This window comes from Engystomops pustulosus, chromosome 4 (assembly GCF_040894005.1).
Source record: "Engystomops pustulosus chromosome 4, aEngPut4.maternal, whole genome shotgun sequence".
NCBI classification, from domain to species: domain Eukaryota; kingdom Metazoa; phylum Chordata; class Amphibia; order Anura; family Leptodactylidae; genus Engystomops; species Engystomops pustulosus.
Genome location: NC_092414.1, coordinates 153,567,086 through 153,593,963, shown reverse-complemented (window position 1 = coordinate 153,593,963; position 26,878 = coordinate 153,567,086). Strand labels below are relative to the sequence as shown.

Here is a 26,878-nt window from a genome sequence, read left to right as displayed (position 1 = left end):
CTAGAACGGATATAAAACATAACAAACAGTAAAAATCACAGACATATTAGGTATCGCCGCGTCCCAAAATGCCCGATCTATCAAAATATAAAAACGGTTACGGCCGGCGGTGACCTCCGAGGCGGGAAATGGCGCCCAAATGTCCGAAATGCGACTTTTACACCTTTTTACATAACATAAAAAATGAAATAAAAAATGATCAAAATGTCGCACAGACCTCAAAATGGTAGCAATGAAAACGTCGCCTCATTTCGCAAAAAATGACCCCTCACACATTTCCGTGCGCCAAAGTATGAAAAAGTTATTAGCGTCAGAAGATGGCAAAATTTTTTTTTTCTTTTTTGTACACATTCGTTTAATTTTTGAAAATGTATTAAAACACAATAAAACCTATATAAATTTGGTATCACCGCGATCGCACCGAACCAAAGAATAAAGTAGGCGTGTTATTTGGAGCGAAGAGTGAAAGTCGTAAAAACTGAGCCCACAAGAACGTGACGCACGTGCGGTTTTTTTTCAATTTTTCCACATTTGGAATTTTTTTTCAGCTTCGCAGTACACGGCATGTTAAAATAAATAACATCACGGGAAAGTAAAATTTGTTACGCACAAAATAAGCCCTCACACAGGTCTGTACACGTAAAAATGAAAAAGTTATGGATTTTTGAAGTTGGAGAGCGAGAAATGAGCCGGAAAACCCTCCGTCCTTAAGGGGTTAACAGATCTGGCAGATTGATCTGTGAGGAAGTAAACCAAACACTCATTGTCAAGGACTTGGCAGGCAAACAGTTCAGCCAACTGGTGTTAGGTACTAAAGAGAGGGATTAGGTGTCACTTTACAAGCCGTGCAGCTACTGAAAAAGCATGCTACATGCAGAAAGCAATTTATCATGGCTGTGCTGGCATGCTCTCACTGATAGAGCCAGTGAGTCACTGTCACAGCTTAGAGGTAGGTGCAAATGCGCTGTGGTAACACTATTCCTGTCTGACATTTCTGGTGGAGTTTTGAGGGCCCCAGGGTACACCTCTCTAAAGCCCTACCTGTAGTCTGTCCCTGCCAGTAACAATTTCATACTTTGGTGTACAGGCCTGGGTAAGGTGTAATTTTTTTCAGCGTAAGCTTTCATTCTCATTGCTATCATTTTGGAGACTGTCCAACCTTTTGATTACTTTTTATTTAAATATGCATTTGTTGCACTCTTGTGTAGTTGTCAATCATTATTAAAACTCTATTACTATGGCGACTCTACGGCACTTTGGTATGAAGGGACTGTTCTTACAGGCTCTGCAGGGACTTTACTCCATTCCTATTGCGGCAATACGTCTTCCCCATGCTAACTCCTTGTTTTTTGCAATTTGTAATGGAACTAGACAGGGATGCCCACTCTCCACCCTATTATACGCCTTGAGTATAGAGCCATTGGCAGCATACATTCGCTCATCAGTAGATGTGACCGGGATACGAGTGAGGGACAAACAATTCAAGATCTCTCTTTTCGCTGATGATGTGCTTTTGACACTTACAAACTCTATAATAAGTCTCCCAAATCTCCACAAATTATTGGATAACTACAGCCACTTCTCAGGATATAATATCAATAATAATAAAACGGAAGCCCTTCCCATAAACATCTCCCCAGGGAAGCTAAGCGCCCTTCAGAGCTCTTTTAAATATACATGGCAAACAGAGTCACTGAAGTACTTAGGGATCAGGATAACCCGCACATATAAGACTCTATATGCAGCAAACTTTCCACCAATGATTAAGGAAATTCAGGACCTTCTAACTAAGTGGCAGCCTCTATATATTTCCTTGTTGGGCCGTATAGCGGCCGTAAAGATGTCTATTTTGCCAAAATTGCTATATTTGTTCAGTCCCGGTCCCGATGGCGGTCCTGGGTAGATTGCAATCAATGTGTTTGGGGTTTGTATGGGGAGGTAGGAGTCACAGGATATCTAAAGCGATACTGACGGCAGGAACTACTAGTGGAGGATTAGCCCTCCCTGATATTAAGCTTTATTATCTGGCGACTCATCTCCGTCATATCACCTCATGGTCCACAATGCACGCATATAATAGATGGACAGAGCTGGAGAAACTATGGCTAGCCCCATTACACCCAGCCACGCTAATTTGGGGCCCCCCACCAGTCAGCACAGTAACCCCTCTGTTAGATCCTACGCAATTTACCCGAGATATCTGGTTTAGATGTAGGGTACATTTCCAATTAGCTCCTCTCCAATCACTATTTACCCCAATTCTTTTTACATCACACCTCCCAGATAGTCTCTATAGACCCTGGGTTCAGGCAGGTACATTTCAAATTCGAACTCTATTAGACCCCCTTACACGTAAGATACTCACTCTAAGGGAATTAGTGGAGAAACATAACATTCTTGCCTGGCGGAGGCGGACTTCACCAATCATCAGATCAAACATTTTATCTCATCTCTGCTGGGAGCGGAACCCCCCCCCCAAACCCAAACCCTTTCAGTTGATATGTTCAGAAGGTCCTTCTACCAAGGGCCTGATCTCCAGTCTGTACTCCCTTCTCAATGAACGTACTAATGTATCACACCCATACATGAGTAAGTGGGAATCGTGGTTGGGTAAACAACTCACCCCCGAACAATGGCAGAACGTCTGGGCACGGTCACGCCAATCATCTATCTGCACCCTGTATAAAGAGAACCAACTCAAAATCCTACTAAATTGGTATCGTACTCCCCAGCTCCTACAAATTATATCCATCTGTTTCTAATAAATGTTGGAGATGTGGAGGACCTGATGCTACATTGTTCCATATTTTCTGGAGTTGCCCTGCCTTGCTACATTTTTGGCTGGAGGTTAGGTCCCTTGTTGGGGGGATCCTTAATGTTCAAGTCCCACTGGACCCTGAAATTTATATACTGAATCTATATCCTAGTTCTCTCAGGGGTCCGAGTGCCAGGTTGTTCCTACACATAATAACAGCAGCGAAGTGCTTGATTTCTCTGAATTGGAGACGTCCTACTTCTCCATCATTATTGGATTTGTATGCACGTCTTAGGGTCCTCCGATCAATGGAATATATTACGGCTGTACTTCGTCATACCACAGATAAGTTTGAGAAGATCTGGACTCAATGGGACGTACATAACGCTAGATTGATTTCCTGAATGTTAAGAGTGATTATATTATTTAGGATGTTATCACAACTACGCTGTACCATAAGGAATGCTTTATTTATGTGATGATTGTTACTTTGTTCCTTCTCCTTTTTATTTATTTGTTCTTTTTGTTTTACTTATTATTTTTTGATATTTTGCAATTGCAAGATTTAATAGTATTTTTAATACTTTTGTTTGCCTCTTGCGAACCAGCATATATATGATTGTTCCTTTCTTTATGAAAAATAAAAAAATAAAGAGTTGATTAAAAAAAAACTCTATTACTGCCTTTTAGATCAACTAGAGATGATAAACGACATTGAGAGCCATAAAGCAGTAACAAAATATTCATTGGAAAACATGAGAAATCTTTACAGCACTTTCCTCATTGGTGAGACTTTAATTTTCCAACACTAGTGTCTTGAAGACATTTTTCACTCCTTGAAGACAATAACATTTCACAGCTATTACAAGTGTCAAACTGAACAAAAACTTGAACAGTAACCTCTGAATCTAAGTTTTATACTGGCCCAGAACAATTATTCTTTCTTGCTATAATAGAAAGATTTAAGAGAACCTCAGTGAGTCACTTCAGAAGGGTCACAGTTAAGAGCCAGAAGTGAACTCTTAGATAATACAAAGCGATTTTCTCTGGTTTACACAATTTTCTAAACATCTCCAATTATCTAAACTAGATGTAGTTGTGCTCCTACAATGACAGTAAATGTAGGCACATTTGCGTAACACTGAACCTCTGGTGTGGCTTTTTGGCAGATTTTTTAATACTGTCCCATTAACATAGTGCTGTGACCTGTGATAAGGAAAAGGTTATACTGAAGGCTATAACAACAAATACCTGGGACCACTAAGGCAAAGGGCACTTCAAGTGCATCCAAGAATGCAAGCCTAAAATAATAATAATAATAAATTAGAAAAATTATTACTGCTTTCTTCCAGACGCTTAGAGATCTGGCTGAATGACAGGCCTGGGAGTCTAGTATAGTAGTCATGATTGGTGATTGTGATGAAATATTAAATGCTTAGAAATTGGTCATTTCTGGGTAATTGGCCAGGCTGAGGTCATTGCAGGATGGAGTGGTACAGTCTTAGCCTTTGACACCAGGCAACGTCTTTTCAAACTTCAAAGGAGATATGAACACCTCTCACCCCCGACTACCCCTCACCCACAAGGATTCTGGAAGCTGTCAAATATCCAAGTCTCATTTAATGGGTAGTTCTGAAACCCAAACCAAATGCATGAATTATAAAACCATGTACTGGACATGAGGATAATGGGTGGCATGTAAATCAGAAAAGATTTACAATGTGTTATTTCTGTTATTTCTCCCTTTTATTTTGTGGCCATTTACTGTGTTGTACATCATTTTATATTCTTATTAATATTTTGTAGTAAAGTCTTAACTTTAATGTTGGTCCCTGTACGTTCTACGAATGGATCGCCGTGTAAAGTGTTGGTCCTGGAATAATATAGCCGAAGACAGAAAGTGTATTTAAAGTGTGAGGACGCTTTTGGGTGTGATTTATGTTCAATTTGTGCCTTGAGTGAAAGGTTAGTGCAAGATTGAGTGAGCATAATAAATTAACCCCTTGTAGCAACACACAAGTCTTGTGATGCAACGGTGTGTACATGACAAGGATAAATTCCTTTTAAATTCACCATATACTAACTCACCAAATGGTTTGCCCTATGACCTCAGTATACTATGCATTTGACCCTGACAGCAATTACAGAAAATATAAGTGGTGTCCCCCCATAAGTACAAAGATTGGGCATGACAAAACTCAGATTTAGTCAACACTTCTGTCATATGTATTGTGGGCCCATCACTTACTGTGAATATTAAACTAGCAATAAGAAAGCGCAAATGATCACATAACTACCACGTTTCTCAATGCTTCAGATTTTATGATGTGTTAGAATCCATAAAAATAATGTATTGACTTTATTTTTGAATACATTTACAATAATGTAGAACACAGTATGGGTATAGAGAGGCAATTACAGATCTGCCTTTCCACAGTCAAAGTCTGATCCCACATATAATAATGAGTATAATGAAAGTATAATAATGACATAGTTGTGCTGTTTACCGCCAACATATATTCTCATGTCACACTTTCTCATTTCCATGCCTATTGCTTTTATTAGAGGAGTAATACATGGACAAAAATGTCACCCCAGCTTGGACTCTTGTTAATTCTAAACTGAAATCCATTAAAACACATGCACAAATAAAAGTTTCAATTCCATATGTTCTTTGTAGAAACCAAAGTCTGGGATTTTCTATGACTATGCAGATCTAAAATAATGCAGCTTTCTACCCAACTTCGCCTTAGTGATGGAGGTTTTTCCCACCTACTGCCCCTACTTATACCCCTAGAAATTAACAGATCAGTGCACTTGAGGGCACTTTAAAGCTCCTGTTATAGTGAGCCAGTATTCTATTTTCAATTGCAAATCCCCCCCCCCAAAATAAATAAAAAAGAAATAAATACGGTAAACTTGTTTATAGGGAATAAATGCCAGTAGTGGGAGACCAATATAATATAAAAGATGGCCAAGGCCTCCTCCGTACTGGGAAATGTAACACCGCACAGATGCTCAGCTCTGTTACTTGTGTATTATCTCCATTGATCACTGTCATTAACCTATTAGATTTCCTCCGGTTATAAATGGAAAGCTCCTCTCCAAAAATAAACAGCATCATAATTGTCACTAGTGAATGGGGATGTGATATAACTTTATTTATTGTTGACTTTTCAGCACGGAATAATTTTGCTAGTTATTTAGCCATCAGATGAAGACCTATACCTATAGCCAATGAAAATGCAAACTGCTAAGAAAGAAGTCAGCCTCAGTAATCTTACGTTGAAGCACAAATGACATTTTTAATGTAAATGCAGATCCTCATGAATAAAATTTCACAACAGTTGTGTTGCAAGTTTTATAAACCACATAATTTCCTTTTACACCACTATATAGTATAAAGATTGCAAATTCTGATGCACTTTTTTTTTGCTCCAACATTGTGACGCATTTGTACCCACTATGCTACTTTTCCGGAAAAGAGGCATGTCACCCAGTCCGTATAATACTATCTAAAAAATTACAGAGATATAAATCCACAAATAAGCCAGATATACTCACAGATAAATATTCAAAAATGAGCTCAAGGAGAAAGTGAGTGTGTAACCATTAAAATATAACTTTTAATAATAATTATATAAAAAACACGTTGTAGAGTGTCACCTACCCAGTCATCTAAAGGGGACACCATGCGCAGAAGATAGATACTCCAAAGTATATATATGGTGCACCGTCCAGTAAAGACATTTGTAAAGGAAAACAGTCGTCTTACCGTGATTCGGACGTTAGTTGCATCAACGGGCCGGAGGTGGGGGTACCTCACAAGGGGGAGGGGGAACTCACCCTAGTGGAAACACAGAACTCCCGCCCTGACAAGGGCAGTCCACAGCTATCCCTATAGGTACCGGGACTTGCCCCCTACAAGCGCCAGCAATGATCAAGCGTCCCTGACGCGTTTCGTGATACTCCTCAGAGGGACTTGAAATATCTTAGTGCTGGATGCCGGTCCGACTATAGAGGCAACGGACACGGTATAGGTTTACTTGCACCAAGGGCTTGTAGGTAAAACAGTGGACCAAATGCTGTCAGCAGATGTCCTGAAAACTTAACTGCGGGTCACCGGTCACAGTGGTGGACCAGGTGACCTCCTATATGCAGGCTGGCATAGTGAGCGCGCCAGACGGAGATAACTTCCGCCTATTTAAACCTCGTGACCCCGCCCAACTGCGATATGATTGGACGCGACTCCCTTGTCACAAGAATAGTATTGGTCCGTGTGCGGGGCGCCCCAGCCGCTGGATGAGGCGGACCGCAACGGAAACCAAGCTGTTGAAACCTCGGACCGTGAAGAGGACAGCGCCGGGCTTGGCAAGGACACAGTGCGCATGCGCAAGGTAAGGAGGGGGGGGCGGGTTAGAGTAATCATCGTCGCCAAAGCAACATGTGGACGCCCATCTCCTGTAGGCGTGATTACCACTTATGCTATGGTGATTTAATCGTGAGGGACCGACGGACTCGGGTGAAGGGAGAAGGGTGCCGAATGTCGGCACAAAATAGATAAAGTACGATAGATACTCAAAGATACTCAAAGTCTAAGAAAATAAATGTTAATAAGAATGCAATGAGTAAGAAATATTGGGATATACGACTTATGCTGCACATAACTAATAGGCATCCAATGGGGACCTTAGGTCTAGAGGGTAGAGTATGTATATATACCATAACGTATAATGACCCCTACGTCCAGGTGCACAGGTAGCAAATTAAATTAAAGAAACGGAGTAAATGATAATTGTTCATTTAAGCCCATGGGGTACACGGTATTCAGGGTGAATATCCACCTGGCTTCCTTCTGGAGAATAGTCTTGTCCCAATTTCCTCCTCTTAGAGGGGGAGGGACATGCTCAATACCCATGAATCGTAACACAGAGGCATCCCCGTTGTGATGCACTGTGACGTGGTTAGACAATGGTTTATCGCGTCCATGTTGGATGTCGCCCAGATGTTCCCCTACTCTTCTTCTGAACTCCCTAAAAGTTTTTCCCACATATTCTAAACCACAGTCACAGGTAACCTTGTAGATAACCCCGGAACACTTGCAGTTAATATAGTCCCGGATTTTATAGGTTTTGCCTGTGACATTACTGGTGAATGTTTTACCGGTTTGGATAAATGGGCAAGCGACACAGCCTCCACATTTAAAACTCCCCAACGGGCGTCTGTCCAGCCAAGTCCCTTGGGGCTTGGGAGGAACAAAGTGGCTCTTAACCACCCTGTCCTTAATGGAACACGTTTTACGGAATGTAATGGAGGGTGTAGGTCCCACAAGGGTCCTCAAATCTTGGTCCATCAGCAGAATGGGCCAATGTTTTTCCAAGATGGCTCGAGCTTCCCTTGAGCCATAATCGAAGGTGGCAACCATGCAGAATTTGTTGTCCGCTTCCCTATTAGTTTGTTTCAAAGGGCCCTGTAGGAGGTCAGTGCGGTTGGCCTTGAGGCTGCTTTGATAGGCCTCTCTAAGGACCTCATCTGGGTAACCTCTTTCATGGAAGCGGGTCCTCAGATCCCGTGCTTGTATCTGAAAGTCATTAAGGGAGCTGCAATTTCTGCGGACTCGCAGGTATTGACCCTTGGGGATACCTCTACGGAGTGGGTACGGATGGTGACTCTCCCATCTCAGTAGTGAGTTAGTTGAGGTAGGTTTACGATATATAGAGGAGTGTAACATACCGTCCTGGGACCGTGTGATAAGTACATCCAGGAAGGGGAGGGTACTGGTATGACTCTCTGAGGTGAAGCGGAGCCCAATGTGATTATGATTAAGGGACTCTACAAAGCGTTCAAAGTCAGATGCCTCACCCTTCCACAGGACGAATATGTCGTCGATGTATCGTAAAAATAAGTCGACCTGTTCGATCCCTATCGGTGGGGTGTCACCAAAAACCAATGTGGCCTCCCACCAGCCCAGGAGTAAATTAGCATATGAGGGAGCACAAGGGCTCCCCATAGCTGTACCCCTGAGCTGGTGGTAAATTTGGCCATCAAAGAGGAAAGAGTTACTGTTGAGGGTGAATGTCAAGAGATCGTGAATCAGTCTATTATGTGCTTGGTACTGGGTGCCCCTGGTGGAGAGATAAAAGCTCACTGCCTCCAGCCCCTTTGTATGGGGGATGGAGGAGTACAGAGCCTCAACATCGATGCTGCAGTGGAGTGTATTAGGCTCAGTGATTAGACCCTCGATATGTCGTAGGAGATCGGCTGTGTCCCTGAGGTAAGAGGGCAGAGAGTACACAAATGGACGAAGGATGGTATCAATGTAAACACCCACATTTTGACAAATCGAGTTTACGCCGGATACAATGGGCCTACCCATTAGGGGTGTTATCCCTTTGTGTACTTTTGGGAGGCAATAAAAGGTCGGCATTACCGGTTTCTCTATGTCCATAAACTCATATTCGTCATCACTAATGAGTTTATTAGCTCTAGCATCCCCCAGGATTGCCCGAAGTTCTGTTTGGTATTTTATGCCGGGGTTGGAATTGAGGACCTCATATCCCATAGTGTCATTTAATAGATTCTTACACATCCGTGCATAATCCCTCGTATCCATTATAACAATATTGCCCCCTTTATCTGAAGGTTTTATTGTAAGGGTGTTGTCCTTTTCTAGTGTACAAAGTGCATCAATCTCCTCCTTAGTGCAATTGTGTCTGGATAGGGATAGCTGTGGACTGCCCTTGTCAGGGCGGGAGTTCTGTGGGTCCACTAGGGTGAGTTCCCCCTCCCCCTTCTGAGGTACCCCCACCTCCGGCCCGTTGATGCAACTAACGTCCGAATCACGGTAAGACGACTGTTTTCCTTTACAAATGTCTTTACTGGACGGTGCACCATCTATATACTTTGGAGTATCTATCTTCTGCGCATGGTGTCCCCTTTAGATGACTGGGTAGGTGACACTCTACAACGTGTTTTTTATATAATTATTATTAAAAGTTATATTTTAATGGTTACACACTCACTTTCTCCTTGAGCTCATTTTAGAGATATAAATCCATCAAGATCAGGTAAAATTGTATAAATCATAAAATTATTAGTAAAAATGATATAAATTATGTATATCAAAACCAAGTAAAATGTGTAAAATAACATAATATATAGTACATTTCATGGTGTCAAAATTCAGCATACCAGTTCATGATTGTAATTGATAAAATGTAACAAATTCTACCTTTTACTTTGTTTCCCTAAGACTGTGTTTATTTTATCCTAATCCTCATATCCAGGTGGAAGTTGACAATGGATCCTGATGTACCTCTTGATACGCTAAACACAAGGGGACACCAGCTGAGCAGTTTATATAATTTTTTATTGTTTCCAACCTCTGAAGATATTACACAGGGGGTGCTGCCCATGTTTATCCCTATTAATAATTTAGTAGGAGACATGACCCCCATTCAAGGGATTGGCTTGCTGTGGAAGCCACCGCTTGCACCCATAGTCATTAAACATGCAGATGACAATTTGAGTACACGCATCATACATGTTGCTCATGGGCTGGTCCTTTCCATACAGGGTAACAGTTTAAGTAAAAGACAGAAAGAAAAATGGAATGACACATGAAAAGATTAAGCAATAGTCAATTCTCCAAAATTAGGGTAAATAAATAATATGTAGTATTAATATGTATATGAACCTGTGAGAGCTTCAGCCTTTCCCTGTTATCCACATGCTGCACTTTGCATTTCACTTCCTGTTTCTCATTCCTGCAGTCCATCTGTAAAGGCAGCCTCCAGTGTCTCTATTTTCTCTCCCTCAGTCTCACTGACACACACAAGGAGGTAGAAGGGGGAGTGTAGGATGAGTCATCTACTGCTGCAGGTATCTCCTATTTACCAGTGTAGGATCTTTGTTTACATGTCAATGCAGAGTACTCAAAGTCTACACAAAGCTAAAGGAAGCATCAGGGATTATGAATGAATTGGGGAATTGTTACGGTGACATAGACCCTGGAAGGGGCCAGGGAGGACCAGGGAGGAAAGTCTTTATGGGAAGAGTCCAGAGGGAGTAGTCTGTGGACCAGTGGACCCACTGGACCACTACAGGAGATGATGATGGTGCTAGCCGCAACCTGGGACCGGAGATTGGCACCTGGTCTTCACCCTCCGCAAAGCGTGATGATCTTGCTGCAGCGGGGTGCCACCAGAGTCCACGGGTGCGACTAAGCCCGCAGTGGCAGCCAGGGAAACAGGCAGTAGCAGGAAACAGTCCGAGCCTGGGATGACAGCAGGAATGCGGCTTGGAAGGATGAGCTGGCACAGGACCCAGACGGGAAGGAACGAAGAGGTCCTTGGAGGTGAACTGGTGGCTAGGAGACATTTGGGAATGCTGAAAACAGGAGCCACCAGGAGCGTATGGGAACGCTTGAGATGGGAACGAGGAAGGCAACATGGAGGTGTCTGGAAATGCTGGGGGAACACAGGGAACACTAAGGCATCTGGAAATGCTGGAAGACATTCAGGAAACACAGAGGTGTCTGGAAACGCTGGAGGACAGGAGCGTCTGGAAATGCTGGTTTTCTTCTTTAACAGGAACCGCGTGGAATGCGAGGTCTGGAAACCTTGGAAGTAAGCTGAAGCAAGCTGAAGATCTGTGCAGGAAGGGTGAGCCGGATTAGCCAGCGCCAATCGGGAGGACGCTGGCCCTTTAAATCGCCATACCGAGGATCGCGGGTGCGTCCGTGACATGCATATCCAGGAAATATTGTTAAGGCAGCAAAGGCACATGGGCAATTTACGTTAAAGAGTGGCCAACCCTTTTAAATATATACTTATAATTAACTTTCCCTCATTAAATATATTTACTCATTTCATACCTCTATTTGGGTGATTTTTTGTATAAGTTAAATTTATATAATTTATGCAAACTCTTCCTACTTGATTTTGTGTATACAACTTTTTGCATATGATATATATATGTTTGGATATTTATTGTTTTTCATATTTCTTTAGTGACACTTTACAGTACAGACCGATCAGAAACTAAAATCTCCAAGTCACTGATCAGTGTGTACACACAGTGCTTTATTTGCAGAGAGTGTTTAGTAATGAGTGTCTTGTTTTTGGAGGAGACCCCAGGCACATTTCCCAGTTTAGCAGTTTCATTAGGGCTGGTATAAACTGCATCCCTAACAAGTAGAGCTTTTAACTGACTTTCAATTGCCATATTCTCAATTCCTGCAGAGCGCTGTCATGCATGCTTGGAGACACTTTCTACACTTCACTGTCACTTTGAACCTGACATGGGCAGACTGTGTTTTACTGTAAGGGAAATATGTTTCAGAAATGAATGTCATATAAAGTTAATACAGATAAATGACAGGTATGGTTGGCTAGGGCTCAGGCTATGTGTCATTTTCTTGGATCTATTCCTACACGGAGCAGATATTATATTATTTATGGAGAAGTTTAGTTTACATTCATAGATATAAATTAAATTATAGAGACATAATGACATTAATATATGGGGATCTACTTTAATGAGTTGATGTTGGCCCAAGTTATTCCTAATGTATGCTAATTGGTGGGGAGGCAGTTTGAGCAAGCAGGTTGATGTTTATTTAGGGGAATGGGGCCCTCTTTTCCAATGATTGGTGGGGGTCTGACTGGCTGGAGCATCAGTAAGCTGTGGGATATTGCACATACTTTAGAGAGAGGATTACATTGAATGGGGGGATACTTGTAGATAAGATTCATTTATTGTTTTTATGTATTTGTCTAGAGATGAGCGAGCACTAAAATGCTCGGGTACTCGTTATTCGAGACGAACTTTTCCCGATGCTCGAGTGCTCGTCTCGAATAACGAGCCCCATTGAAGTCAATGGGAGACTCGAGCATTTTTCAAGGGGACCAAGGCTCTGCACAGGGAAGCTTGGCCAAACACCTGGGAACCTCAGAAAAGGATGGAAACACCACGGAAATGGACAGGAAACAGCAGGGGCAGCATGCATGGATGCCTCTGAGGCTGCTTAATCGCACCATTATGCCAAAATTATGGGCAACAGCATGGCCATGACAGAGTGACAGAATGAAGCTAGATAGCATCTAAAACATCCAATAATTGACCCTGACACTATAGGGGACGGCATGCAGAGGCAGCGGCAGCAGCGGCAGGCTAGAGAGTGGCATGGCGACATACCCTAAATGGACTCAGGCTTCAAACCAATGGGTGGCAGAGAGGAACCAAAGGAGGTGAGCAAGAAGCGCTCAAATAATATCGGTACATGATAAAAGTTTGCCAGTATATTTTGTGGATTACACAGCAGGGTGGCGACAAAGTTAACATGGAAGCCATGAAAACAACCCAAAATTCTGCCTGACACAGCTCGTTTGATAAGGGGACCATGTATGGAGGCAGTGAACTAGTAGTAGATTAAAGGTGCTGCAGTTAAAACTATGTTAGTTGGATCTTGGCATGGAGCTGGCGCTCCGCTGCCAGGCGAGCTTTCGACAATCCAAGCCCCTGTCTCTAGGCTACTCCCCAAACAGCACTTCTAAGAACCTTTTGTATAAGATCAAGTGTAATAGCGTTCTTATAAGTTTAGGATATGGCGGGTGAGGGGAATGGAAACAGATGCGCAAGAAGCGCTGAAATAATATTGGTAAATGATAAAAGTTTGCCAGTATATTTTGTGGATTACACAGCAGGGTGGCGACAAAGTTAACAAGTTTGTTGTGGAAGCCATGAAAACAACCCAAAATTCTGCCTGACAAAGCTCGTTTGATAAGGGGACCATGTATGGAGGCAGTGAACTAGTAGTAGATTAAAGGTGCTGCAGTTAAAACTATGTTAGTTGGATCTTGGCATGGAGCTGGCGCTCCGCTGCCAGGCGAGCTTTCGCCAATCCAAGCCCGTGTCTCTAGGCTACTCCCCAAACAGCACTTCTAAGAACCTTTTGTATAAGATCAAGTGTAGTAGCGTTCTTATAAGTTTAGGATATGGCGGGTGAGGGGAATGTAAACAGAAGCGCAAGAAGCGCTGAAATAATATTGGTAAATGATAAAAGTTTGCCAGTATATTTTGTAGATAACACAGCTGGGTGGCGACAAAGTTAACAACTTTGATGTGGAATCCATGAAAACAACCCAAATTTCTGCCTGACACACCTCGTTTGATAAAGGGACGATGTATGGAGGCAGCTATATGGACGACTTTTGGAGGTAGCAATGGAGACAACGTGTGGAGGCTGCTATGGAGACAATTTAATTTGGATAGTGCCTGTATGTGGCAGTCCAAAAAAGTTTTCAAACCAGAGGAGCAGGTAGGTGGCCCTCCAGAAAAATGGAATAGATTGAGTGCCTGTATGTGGCAGTCCAAAAAAGTTTTCAAACCAGAGGAGCAGGTAGGTGGCCCTCCAGAAAAATGGAATAGATTGAGTGCCTGTATGTGGCAGTCCAAAAAAGTTTTCAAACCAGAGGAGCAGGTAGGTGGCCCTCCAGAAAAATGGAATAGATTGAGTGCCTGTATGTGGCAGTCCAAAAAAGTTTTCAAACCAGAGGAGCAGGTAGGTGGCCCTCCAGAAAAATGGAATAGATTGAGTGCCTGTATGTGGCAGTCCAAAAAAGTTTTCAAACCAGAGGAGCAGGTAGGTGGCCCTCCAGAAAAATGGAATAGATTGAGTGCCTCTATGTGGCAGTCCCAAAAAGTTTTCAAACCAGAGGAGCAGGTAGGTGGCCCTCCAGAAAAATGGAATAGATTGAGTGCCTGTATGTGGCAGTCCAAAAAAGTTTTCAAACCAGAGGAGCAGGTAGGTGGCCCTCCAGAAAAATTGAATAGATTGAGTGCCTGTATGTGGCACTCACAAAAATTGTTTAAAACAGAGGACCGGGTCGGTGGCCCTCCAGAAAAATTAAATGCATAAAGTACTATAGCTAGAGCCAGTGGGCCCTGTCAAAAAATAGCCAGTTTCCTCTGCTTTACTGTACAAAGAGGAGGAGAAGGAGGAAAATGAGGAGGAGGAGGAGTGGATAAATTATTCAGGTTGAGCTTCCTTCACCTGGTGGAGATTGGAAATTATGAGAAATCCAGGCTTTATTCATCTTAATAAGCGTCAGCCTGTCAGCGCTGTCAGTCGACAGGTGTGTACGCTTATCGGTGATGATGCCACCAGCTGCACTGAAAACCCGCTCGGACAAGACGCTAGCGGCAGGACAGGCAAGAACCTCCAAGGCGTACAGCGCCAGTTCGTGCCACATGTCCAGCTTTGAAACCCAGTAGTTGTAGGGAGCTGTGTGATCATTTAGGACGATGGTATGGTCAGCTACGTACTCCCTCACCATCTTTCTGTAAAGATCAGCCCTACTCTGCCGAGACTGGGGACAGGTGACAGTGTCTTGCTGGGGTGACATAAAGCTGGCAAAAGCCTTGTAAAGCGTACCCTTGCCAGTGCTGGACAAGCTGCCTGCTCGCCTACTCTCCCTCGCTACTTGTCCCGCAGAACTACGCACTCTGCCGCTAGCGCTGTCAGAAGGGAAATACTGTTTCAGCTTGTGCACCAGGGCCTGCTGGTATTCATGCATTCTCACACTACTTTCCTCTCCAGGGATGAGAGTGGAAAGATTTTGCTTGTACCGTGGGTCCAGGAGAGTGAACACCCAGTAATCGGTGCTGGAATAAATTCTTTGAACGCGAGGGTCACGGGATAGGCAGCCTAGCATGAAATCTGCCATATGCGCCAGAGTACCAACGCGTAAGAATTCACTCCCCTCACTGGCCTGACTGTCCATTTCCTACTCCTCCAACTCCTCTTCTTCTGGCCATACACACTGAACAGTGAAGGACTCAACAATGGTCCCCTCTTGTGTCTCGCCAACATTCTCCTCCTCTTCCTCCTCATCCTCCTCCACCTCCACCTCCTCCGATATGCGCTGAGAAACAGACCTAAGGGTGCTTTGGCTATCAACAAGGGAATCTTCTTCCCCCGTCTCTTGTGACGAGCGCAAAGCTTCCGACTTCATGCTGATCAGAGATTTTTTCAACAGGCCAAGCAGCGGGATGGTGAGGCTGATGATGGCGGCATCGCCACTGACCATCTGTGTTGACTCCTCAAAGTTACTCAGCACCTGACAGATATCAGACATCCACGTCCACTCCTCATTGTAGACTTGAGGAAGCTGACTGACCTGACTACCAGTTCTGGTGGAAGTTGACATCTGGCAGTCTACAATCGCTCTGCGCTGCTGGTAAACTCTGGATAACATGGTCAGTGTTGAATTCCACCTCGTGGGCACGTCGCACAACAGTCGGTGAGCGGGCAGTTGGAGGCGGCGCTGCGCTGTGCTGGACTTCCTGAAATGCGCACAGATGCGGCGCACCTTCGTGAGCAAATCAGACAGATTGGGGTATGTCTTGAGGAAACGCTGAACTATCAGATTTAACACATGGGCCAGGCATGGCACATGTGTCAGTCTGCCGAGTTGCAGAGCCGCCACCAGGTTACGGCCGTTGTCACACACAACCATGCCTGGCTTCAGGTTCAGCGGTGCCAGCCACAGATCAGTCTGCGCCGTGATGCCCTGTAATAGTTCTTGGGCGGTGTGCCTTTTATCGCCTAGGCTCAGCAGTTTGAGCACCGCCTGCTGTCGCTTAGCGACGGCACTGCTGCTGTGCCTAGAGCTACCGACTGATGGCGCCATGCCCACGGATGGTAGTTCGGAGGAGGAGGTGGAGGAGGGGTGGGAGGAGGAGGAGGCATAGTAGGCCTGAAACACCTGGACCGAGGTAGGCCCCGCAATCCTTGGCGTCGGCAGTATATGACCAGCCGCAGGGTCAGACTCGGTCCCAGCCTCCACCAAGTTAACCCAATGTGCCGTCAGCGATATATAGTGGCCCTGCCCGGCAGCACTCGTCCACGTGTCCGTGGTCAGGTGGACCTTGTCAGAAACGGCGTTGGTCAGGGCACGGATGATGTTGTCTGACACGTGCTGGTGCAGGGCTGGGACGGCACATCGGGAAAAGTAGTGGCGGCTGGGGACCGAATACCGAGGGGCGGCCGCCGCCATGAGGTTGCGAAAGGCCTCGGTCTCTACTAGCCTATAGGGCAGCATCTCCAGGCTGAGCAATCTGGAGATGTGGACATTAAGGGCTTGGGCGTGCGGGTGGGTTGCACTATATTTGCGTGTCCGCTCCAGCGTCTGGGGTATGGAGAGCTGAACGCTGGTGGATGCTGTGGAGGATCGTGGAGGCGACGATGGGGTTTTTGTGGCAGGGTCCTGGGCAGGGGGCTGACTATCAGCTGACACAGGGGAAGGAGCAGTGGTGTGCACGGCCGGAGGTGAACGGGCTTGTTGCCACTGAGTGGGGTGTTTAGCATTCATATGCATGCGCATACTGGTGGTAGTTAAGCTATTAGTGGTGGAACCCCTGCTGATCCTGGTTTGGCAAATGTTGCACACCACAGTCCGTCGGTCATCCGGTGTTTCCTTAAAGAACCTCCAGACTTCTGAAAATCTAGCCCTCGCCGCAGGAGCCCTCGCCACGGGAGCTTCACTAGTTGACACATTTGGCGCTGATGCACCAGGTCTGGCCCTGCCTCTCCGTCTGGCCCCACCACTGCCTCTTCCAACCTGTTCTGGTCGAGGACTCTCCTCCGTCTCAGAAGCACTGTGTTCACCCGGCCTATCAACCCAGCTTGGGTCTGTCACCTCATCATCCTCCGATCCCTCAGTCTGCTCCCCCCTCGGACTTCCTGCCCTGACAACAACTTCCCCACTGTCTGACAACCGTGTCTCCTCATCGTCGGACACCTCTTTACACACTTCTTCCACTACGTCAAGAAGGTCATCATCACCCACAGACTGCGACTGGTGGAAAACCTGGGCATCGGAAAATTGCTCAGCAGCAACCGGACAAGTGGTTTGTGACTGTGGGAAGGGTCCAGAAAACAGTTCCTCAGAGTATGCCGGTTCAAATGCCAAATTTTCCTGGGAGGGGGCAGACTGGGGGGGAGCAGGCTGAGGTGCAGGAGCTGGAGGAGTGCCGATTTCGGTGACATGGGTGGACTGCGTGGAGGACTGACTGGTGGAAAAATTGCTCGAAGCATTGTCGGCAATCCACGACATCACCTGTTCGCACTGTTCTGGCCTCAACAGTGCTCTACCACGAGTCCCAGTAACTTCAGACATGAACCTAGGGAGTGTAGCTCTGCGGCGTTCCCCTGCTCCCTCATCAGCAGGTGGTGTCTCACCCCGCCCAGGACCACGGCCTCTGATTCCTGCAGTAGTTGGACGCCCACGTCCCCGCCCTCGTCCTCTACCCCTAGCCCTCGGGTTAAACATTTTGAAAATGAAAGTTATAACTTTAATTTTTTTTTTACTTTTTTTTGTGTTTTTTTGTGTTTTTTAGTTTTTTTTTGTGTTTTTTAGTTTTTAAAACCAAACAATGCTATCCTATTGCTATGGCTATTTTCTAGCCAAGTATGAAAGCACACTGCTATGCCAGATGAGATGACGCTGAGTTATGAAAAAATAAACGTAAAATAAAAAGAAACTGCCAGACTGTGCCTAATTGAAATCCAACCCCTAATAAATTTTCCCACTTCGGTCTTTGCGATGGATATGTGCGTCACTAAGCGCAAAACACAGCGGTCGCAACTCTCACTACAAATTGCTCACAATTTGCTAGTAGATGCACTGCAGCAAGGACAGCCACCAGCAGATCAACCAGAAATCAAATATATATAACGCTACTGTAGGCGTAAGTAAGCCGTTTGGATTCTCCTATGGCTATTTTCTAGCCAAGTATGAAAGCACACTGCTATGCCAGATGAGATGACGCTGAGTTATTAAAAAAATAAACGTAAAATAAAAAGAAACTGCCAGACTGTGCCTAATTGAAATCCAACCCCTAATAAATTTTCCCACTTCGGTCTTTGCGATGGATATGTGCGTCACTAAGCGTAAAACACAGCGGTCGCAACTCTCACTACAAATTGCTCACAATTTGCTAGTAGATGCACTGCAGCAAGGACAGCCACCAGCAGATCAACCAGAAATCAAATATATATAACGCTACTGTAGGCGTAAGTAAGCCGTTTGGATTCTCCTATGGCTATTTTCTAGCCAAGTATGAAAGCACACTGATGAGATGACGCTGAGTTATGAAAAAATAAACGTAAAATAAAAAGAAACTGCCAGACTGTGCCTAATTGAAATCCAACCCCTAATAAATTTTCCCACTTCGGTCTTTGCGATGGATATGTGCGTCACTAAGCGCAAAACACAGCGGTCGCAAGTCTCACTACAAATTGCTCACAATTTGCTAGTAGATGCACTGCAGCAAGGACAGCCACCAGCAGATCAACCAGAAATCAAATATATATAACGCTACTGTAGGCGTAAGTAAGCCGTTTGGATTCTCCTATGGCTATTTTCTAGCCAAATATGAAAGCACACTGCTATGCCAGATGAGATGACGCTGAGTTATTAAAAAAATAAACGTAAAATAAAAAGAAACTGCCAGACTGTGCCTAATTGAAATCCAACCCCTAATAAATTTTCCCACTTCGGTCTTTGCGATGGATATGTGCGTCACTAAGCGCAAAACACAGCGGTCGCAACTCTCACTACAAATTGCTCACAATTTGCTAGTAGATGCACTGCAGCAAGGACAGCCACCAGCAGATCAACCAGAAATCAAATATATATAACGCTACTGTAGGCGTAAGTAAGCCGTTTGGATTCTCCTATGGCTATTTTCTAGCCAAGTATGAAAGCACACTGATGAGATGACGCTGAGTTATGAAAAAATAAACGTAAAATAAAAAGAAACTGCCAGACTGTGCCTAATTGAAATCCAACCCCTAATAAATTTTCCCACTTCGGTCTTTGCGATGGATATGTGCGTCACTAAGCGCAAAACACAGCGGTCGCAACTCTCACTACAAACTGCTCACAATTTGCTAGTAGATGCACTGCAGCAAGGACAGCCACCAGCAGATCAACCAGAAATCAAATATATATAACGCTACTGTAGGCGTAAGTAAGCCGTTTGGATTCTCCTATGGCTATTTTCTAGCCAAGTATGAAAGCACACTGCTATGCCAGATGAGATGACGCTGAGTTATTAAAAAAATAAACGTAAAATAAAAAGAAACTGCCAGACTGTGCCTAATTGAAATCCAACCCCTAATAAATTTTCCCACTTCGGTCTTTGCGATGGATATGTGCGTCACTAAGCGCAAAACACAGCGGTCGCAAGTCTCACTACAAATTGCTCACAATTTGCTAGTAGATGCACTGCAGCAAGGACAGCCACCAGCAGATCAACCAGAAATCAAATATATATAACGCTACTGTAGGCGTAAGTAAGCCGTTTGGATTCTCCTATGGCTATTTTCTAGCCAAGTATGAAAGCACACTGATGAGATGACGCTGAGTTATGAAAAAATAAACGTAAAATAAAAAGAAACTGCCAGACTGTGCCTAATTGAAATCAAACCCCTAATAAATTTTCCCACTTCGGTCTTTGCGATGGATATGTGCGTCACTAAGCGCAAAACACAGCGGTCGCAACTCTCACTACAAATTGCTCACAATTTGCTAGTAGATGCACTGCAGCAAGGACAGCCACCAGCAGATCAACCAGAAATCAAATATATATAACGCTACTGTAGGCGTAAGTAAGCCGTTTGGATTCTCCTATGGCTATTTTCTAGCCAAGTATGAAAGCACACTGATGAGATGACGCTGAGTTATGAAAAAATAAACGTAAAATAAAAAGTAAATGGCAGACTGTGCCTAATTGAAATCAAACCCCTAATAAATTTTCCCACTTTGGTGTTTGAGGTGGATATGTGTGTCACTAAGAGCTAAACACAACGGTAGCAAGTCCCCCTGCAAATTCCTCACAATATGGTACTAGCTGCACTACTAGTGCCAGCAAGCCCAGCCACAAGCAAACAAAAAAAAAAAAAAAAGTATAACGTTATTGTAGCCCTAAGAAGGGCTGTTGGGTTCTTGTTGAATCACTCCTGCCTAACACTATTCTAATAGAACACCCTAACGCTTTCCCTGACCAGCAGCAGCTCTCTCCCTAGCGGCATCCAGACACAGAATGATCCGAGCAGCGCGGGCAGCGGCTAGTCTATCCCAGGGTCACCTGATCTGGCCAGCCAACCACTGCTATCGACGTGTAAGGGTACCATGTCATGCTGGGTGGAGTGCAGAGTCTCCTGGCTTGTGATTGGCTCTGTTTCTGGCCGCCAAAAAGCAAAACGGCGGGAGCTGCCATTTTCTCGAGCGGGCGAAGTATTCGTCCGAGCAACGAGCAGTTTCGAGTACGCTAATGCTCGAACGAGCATCAAGCTCGGACGAGTATGTTCGCTCATCTCTATATTTGTCACATAAAACGAAGTATATTTAGATTTAGTACAGTATCTTTCAACAAAATCTAACCATTAATTACTGTAGCTATGACATCAGTTCAATGAAAACCTATTTTCAAGCTCTGGTTAATAATTTACTGCAACCATTTATCAATGTATTCAAATAATTGCATGTGGGATCAAACATTAACTTTTTACTTTGGCCCTGTGAGTGGTCTATCTGGGACCCCAATCGCAGGTAATGCAAACATACAGGTGAAGATAGTATATGAACCAGAACCAGGCTTGGCTCACAAAAATGCAACTGGTATGATTGTTACAGAAAGACATTTATATGGGCCCGCTTGCCTAAATGGGACTATGAACTCACAGTAGTATCACAGTCTCCCTGTGTAATCCTTCATTATTTAACATGCTTGCAATTGGCATAGCTCAGTGCGAACAGATCACAGCCCCCATAGCGGCCCTGTAAATGAACCGTTATTCTACCTAAAGAGGACCCTTCAACACCACCACTAAATCAGCTCTTTGTCTCCTTTTAACAGGTGGCATTCTTCCAATCGAAGAACATAATCAGTAAGGTACAAAATCTGCAAAAAATTTCAAGCAATAGTCTCTATATATAGTCCCGAGTAACCAAAGAAGGCTCAGCATCCAGAGAAACTGCATGAACAAGCTATCAGGCATTGCAATGTTTCGGGGACCGCCCCTTTCTTATGCTTCATTTTCAAAAGTAGATTTTAGAAGGAAGGAGGCCATAGATAATAAATGTAAGACAATTCCATTCCTACAGCCACAGTGCCTGGATCTATGTGTAAGTGTCCCAAGTTTATTATGCTTTATTTTGATGGTACATTTCCTTTGAATATAATCATGTGGCATTTAAAAAGTTCAGGTTATTGCATATTTTATTCTGGAAATAAGGTCACTGGTAAAATTGCATGCATAATGAGACTGTCACAAAGTAGCCCTGCAAAAGACTTGGCACTACGTGTCAGACTAGGCAAGTGATGGGAAGCAGACCACGAGTGACTTTTCAATTATTGACCAATATTAAAATATAGCTGCATGCCTCCTGATTGCCAGTTATCACTCCATAGATCATGACAGCTGCAGAAACCCATGGACCACAGGGTCACAATAGAAGGTCCTGTATGGTTTTTATATAGGGCAGAGAAGCTTCAATTTATACCTGCAATGATATTACAAGGAATTTTGTCGTTTCGTGTTGCACAATACCTTTCCAGGCATGACTGTTTTAGCAACTGATTGTGATACATTGGGGAACATTTACTAAGGGCGGTGCGCCAGTTTTCTGTCTAACTTTACACGTTCATTCAAAATGCTTGCGCAAGTGTTTAGTAAGTGTCCAAGACATATTTGTGTTGCACGTGACCCTTTTGTGGCACAGCTGCACTATTCTTCATACAACACAAATTAGGGGGCGTTCCGGTGCTCAGTGGGACCATGAACCAGATTTAACATGTAAAACCTGACAGAATTGGGCCACATGCCCCATGTTAAAGGTGCAGGTTAAAGGAATAACCACACAACATTTAATGTAAAAAAATATATGCTCCAGAATTGTTATTTCAAGGGAAAACATATGAGAAATTGCAGAGGATGTGCAGTTTCTACATCACAATTCACAACAAATCCGTGTACGATTTGTACGATTGTTTGCCAATACTTGCAGAAAGAATCTGATTTTAATATTATTTCTATTCTATGTATTAAAATGGAAATGGAAGCTTTAGGTATATTGTATTCACATGCTTATATTCTTCTGAGATTTTATCTGCTCTACTTTTTGTTCCTGTGTTAGTAATATTTGCAGAATGTCAAAAATTTTCCCTCAATTTGATGTTGCTTCTTCAAATACACTTAAGGCTTGTCATATCCCATCATTTCCTTAGCCACATTACCCGACATTTCCGCCAGCTTCACTAATAGCATTTGTTGATTTAGCTTTTTCTTGCTCCATAAATGTCTAATCTTCTTCTTACCAATTAAAGCTGAGGTCCGGGAGCCTTGTGTATGCAGACGTAATGCTGCTTCATTGTGAGTGTATGAAGCAGCCACAAAATGATCACGGTTGTATGTCTTTTCACTTGTATTAAACAAGTTTTACTTTTAAGTCTCCGAAGGCTGAAAGGCCACAATTAAGACTTCATTGCAGCTTCTGGCTCTCAAGTAAAATATCTGAAGTCGCTTCATCTAACTCAGGATAAAGGATTACTTTGACCTTGAGGGTTGTGTGCCGGAGATAATGAAGGCTGCATCTTGTGAGGACAAACACACTTTCTAATGTTGCTGGAAGAATTTATCTGACTTGCCTTCCTTTGCTTCTCTTGTATTTTCCTCTCATTAGATTAAATATACTGCATTGGGAAACCCCAGGTGTTAGTTAATCTGTGTGCACCTCCAGCAGTTAAGCTTTTTCTTCTTAAGTTAAGTGTATTATCAGGTTAAAGTCAAGCTAACAACTTAATATTTTATGCTAACATTACTCAGCCTGCCATGATCAGGTTTGTCTTATGAATCACCGGACTCCATGCTTACAGTGGTGTAACATCTATAATGAACATATATATCATCAAAAATAACTATTCAGGACACTGAAAGTGCTGTTTTATTAAAAAAAAGGGCTGGGATGGAAGGCGGGTCCTACATTATTTATCCATTTCAAGAACATCTGTAGGAAGATGTTACATAGAGCAGTAGCTCCTTCTGGCTGACCTCACAGTATCTGTTCTTGTAGTACCTTATGGTCAGTCATTCATGATATAGGCTATCATTTAACAGTATATAGGGAAATTAAGTTTATAGCCATGTCACTTAAGAAAGCGCCATCTGGTCCCGTAGCCGTGGTGAGTGCGGCTGTTTTTACGCTATCGAATAGTCATATCATAGCTCTTCACAGCAGATTGTTTGTAAAGGATTTCTACACTTTTCATACTTGATATGGTGGACCAGCACATGAAACCCATACTGATGATGTTTTATGGCCTCTTCTAGAAGCAGACAGCTTCGTTCTAATGTGCTATAGTTCCTCAACAAGGTCATTACAGATAGGACCAATCCAACGCTTTCTAATTTCACCCAAGATGTAGTTGCAGTAATGAATTCTACCACAAAGAAATGATCTCTACATATTAAATGTGTTTCTTAATTTTGAAAGGCCTTTACCCAAATACTCCTGTAAAGAAATTCCTTATGCCCACTACCACACAACTTATTTTTTAATAATTTTTATCAGTTTTCAAAGGAATAAACATGAATAGTCCATGTATGATATAGTCTTTCCAAATGTAGAAGTGAAGGAGATGAAACAGAAAAAAAATGACTAGGGACGTCCAAGTCATAAACATATCCAAACAATTATGAATGGAGATGCACATAATTGACAGCTGTTATTCAACTTAGTACGGGTAAGATAACCATGGCCCCCATTCCCTTAAAAATGTTTGATTAGAAATTACTTTTTCATATCTTCAACTGGTATTGACCAAAACTGTAATTTCTTCTGCTTTTGGGCACTGCACTTCTTTCCAATGTCTAGTAATGATAAGCTTAGTCGCCATTAAAAGATGAATGGCTATAGTTCTTCTGCCAGCCGGGAAGTTATCTACATCTATTAATAACAAAGCACTTTGCCAATCGTTTCAGGAGTTTAATGGCAAGTAACAATCCATGAATGTGAACTCACTGCAAAGTCACTGCACAGATCTTGGCTTCAATGGCTCATTCATGGGTCACTGATCACAAAATTGTAAAAAAAATCATGTGTACATTATGTTCTCCTGTACATTCCTGCATAGCCATTACTTCCCACAGCTGTCCCCTGACAACATGAACAGCAATCAGTACTGACATGAGATAAAAGAAAAGCTGACAACCATGAAGAAACTTTACAATAATTTTGTCATAAGTTTTATTCCATAATTTGGAAGCAATAATTCTTATTTTGCTGTTGTATAAATGGACTCACACTAGGGGTACACTAGGTTTTTCCTTATACAGTATCTAAATGCATTGACTGCCTTGACTTCATTGCTTTGGTCAGTTGAAGCTCTGAAGAAACTGGTTCCAGGGGATTTTAATAACTTTTAGTGGTAAACATTACAGCCTTTCAGCACTGGGATCCCAGGGTCAACATCTGCAAAAAGTTTTTATGTTCTCTCCGTTTTTGCATGGGTTTCCTCCCGCACTCTAAAACATACTGGTAAGGAATTATTATTATGTTAAATATTTTTAGATTTCCCAAATATTAGACTGCTCAACTCAAATCCTCGTGTAAGCAGTAAGACATCCCCAAATATAATAAAAGTCTGGAGTCAAAACATACCATACACTGGAAAACTAATGGCATGTTTAAGTCACAATTTTAAGTGTGTTTTTATATATTAAATTTCTTTTTAATTTAATCCTTTTAGTTTTAGAGAGTAGCCATGCTGGGGCATATTGTCAGGTCCAAATTATGAACTGTTGATGGTCATTACAGATATTTCATAGATCCAGAGCCATACATAGTACAGCTATTTCATTGGAATGAAATATATCAACCTTGGACAAAACACCATAAAATGAATAGGATTGAGTGTGTGGTTTAATCTAGCCCATCCAGAATGTTTTTTGAAAAATGACAGTAATAGCACAATATTGCTGTGATCTTTTCATTCTTTATTGGACTGCTAGGAGTACTTATCTTTCCCTTGCAATCCCTCAGACACTAAATTGAGTGTCACAAAGATGGGGGGACAGGATTCTGTTTATTGTGATAGTTTGGGGGTCCAGCCTATCAGCTTTGGTTATCTGGGAAAAACATAGTACACTCCTAAAATAAAGACATCTCCACCCCTTCGCCTTGCATAAACTCCAGTCTGTGTTTTATAATGCCATTGAAATAGTTTACTAAGCAGTATTGCAGGAATGCATTCTGGGATGAAAAGACTAGATTTTTCGAACACAAAATCACACCTTGACCTGGGATTCTATATAATGATTAAAATCATTAATACAAGGTCAAGTATCTCCATCCATCCCTGCCAGAACCTTCTCAGCCAAATAAAGATTCTATAAACCAAAATATTTTATTCACAATCCCTTTATGTTTCTTAGTCTATTGCATCAACTAAGGCATTAAATTCCCCTGGTTATTTCAAATCTTCTTCTTGTCAAGCTTTGTAGATTTACATAATGTATAGTGCTGAGCTGTTCTACATTATGGTTAAATGAAAATGCAGTGTAATTCTTTGATTTACAGATTTTTATACATCACTTACCGCAAACTGACAGTCTCTAATAACATATTTAAGGTGATTAAATATTCAGTCTTCCATGTGCTTATAGCATATTGCTTTTTATGAATTGATTGTTGACTTTATGGATGAATCCATATAGTGTTTTGCATTGGCATCCAGACACTGGAATCATCACGGACCTGATGTTAATAATGCACACGTTCACTGCATAGAACCTGCAGACAATCCGCACATTGCCTAAGAGATTTTGATTGATGAACATCACACATAAGGCAGAAGAAATGAAACCTGTCCGATTGGTCAGGATTCATCAAGTGAAATTCTTTCTGTGGGCTCGTGTCACGGAGGGATTGTCAGGCATTGACAAGCTGAGATCTATTTGCATGCCCATATTGCACATTGATAAATTTTGTATGTCTCTGTATCACAGCATTCTATGATACTAAAGCATCCTAAGAAACCGCAATCAATAAAGAA

At 42.9% G+C, this 26,878-nt stretch overlaps 1 protein-coding gene across 2 annotated transcripts in view; it reads right to left on the bottom strand.

Annotated features, from left to right (window-relative positions):
- The window catches only part of PIGBOS1 (PIGB opposite strand 1), a 229,348-nt gene that overhangs the window by 17,018 nt on the left and 185,452 nt on the right, over positions 1-26,878 (bottom strand). The window lies entirely within an intron of this gene.